The sequence below is a fragment of the Elephantulus edwardii genome, unplaced genomic scaffold, assembly GCF_000299155.1.
Source record: "Elephantulus edwardii isolate Elephantulus edwardi_28Jun2011 unplaced genomic scaffold, EleEdw1.0 scaffold00064, whole genome shotgun sequence".
In the NCBI taxonomy this organism is placed as follows: domain Eukaryota; kingdom Metazoa; phylum Chordata; class Mammalia; order Macroscelidea; family Macroscelididae; genus Elephantulus; species Elephantulus edwardii.
The window spans coordinates 487,483-489,133 of record NW_006399814.1 but is presented as its reverse complement, the minus strand read 5'-3'; positions in this window follow the sequence as shown (position 1 = coordinate 489,133).

Below are 1,651 nucleotides of genomic sequence, written 5' to 3'. Positions count from 1 at the left end.
TTGCTGTTTCGTTAAATGTTGCTATTCTTACTGGGGTGAGATGATATCTCATAGTTGTTTTGATTTGCATCCCTCTTAGAGATTTTGAACATTCTTCATGTGCTTGTTGACCATCTGAATGTCTTCTTTGGTGAAGTGCAATTTTGAACCATGCAGTGTTTCCTTGCTCTATTCTGACAACTGCCTCCTGCTCCAAGTATAGGTTTCACATAAGCACAATCAAGTGTTCTGGGATTCTCATTCTTCTCAGAGTCAGCCACAGTTTGTTATAATCCACATAGTCAAATGCCTTTACATAGTCAACGAAACACAGACATTCCTCTGGAATCCCCGAGTAGCCAAGAGCCATCTGACATTAGCTGTGATATCTCTAGTGCCACAGCCTCTTCTAAATCTAGCCTGCAGGCAGGCAGTTCTCTGTTGATATGCTGTGTTCCAGTCATTTTTGGATAATCTTCAGCAGAATCTTAATTGTATGTGATATCAATTATATTGTTCGATAATTTCCACACTCTGTCAGATCACCTTTCTTTGGAATGGGAACACATATAGATCTCTTTTTTTGTCAGTTGGCCAGATGGTTGTCCTCCAGATTTCTAAATACTTCAATTTGTTCTTTAGCTCTTTCAGCTTGAGAAATGCCAAGTTTGTTCTACACTTCCTGTTTTCAACCCAGGACTGAGAAATAGTGAGATGGGAACACCAAGAATGGAGAAAAGAGCAGAGAGTGTAAAGGCAGGGGAGGAACCTAGCTTCCCTATACGTTTATTGAAAATCACCAGGGAACAAACCACAAAGATAATTCAATGCAAATGAAGCTAGGCTTTTTCTATTGACAACCTTAAGCTTGTATCTCAGGAGGGAGGGATTAGTAAATAATCTAAGAATTGAAAAGGCATCCTTAGGTCTGCCTTGGCACCTGATTCCTGTGATCTGTTTCAAGAGGAATTCCAGCTTGTATTTGTGTCTCCCTTAATTCCTGGTTAAGCATTTGGTTTAACATTCAGTTTAACACTTGGCTTCCCACAACTTGTGGCTTTCTAATTGTAGGCCTTTGTGCTTTTCATCATAATACTTTGCTTTGTCTTATCTAGTTGTCCATTGAAATCTTTTTGGTTCTCTTACTTCATCATTTCTTCCCTAGTTTTAATGTCTCTACGTTGAAAATCTTCTATTCAACTCTTTAGTATCTTGAATTCTTCCTTCTGCTTTGGCTTCTCTGCACTCCAGTGAAATTTTCAGAGTCTCTTCTGACATCCATTTTGGTCTTCTCTTCCTCTTCTGTTTTTGCCATTACTGTCTGCACTCTTCCTGGACAATACCCTTCATATCTTCCCACAACTCATCTGGTCTTTGCTCATTAGTGTTCAAGGCCTCAAACCTGTTCCTGAGGTGGTTCTGAAATTCAGGTGTGATAGACTCAAAGTCACATTTTGGTTCCTGTGGATTTGGTTTCATTTTCCTCAGCTTCAGCTTGAACTTGCATATGAGTAGTTGGTGGTCTGTTCCACAATCAGCTCCTGGCCTAGTTTTCACTAGTTTTCCAGAGAGTCAAGGACTGCAGCCTCCAATATGGATTGAGGCTCAATGTCAAGAAGACAAAGATTCTCACCACTGGGCCAATTGGCAGCATCAGGGTGGATGGTGAAGA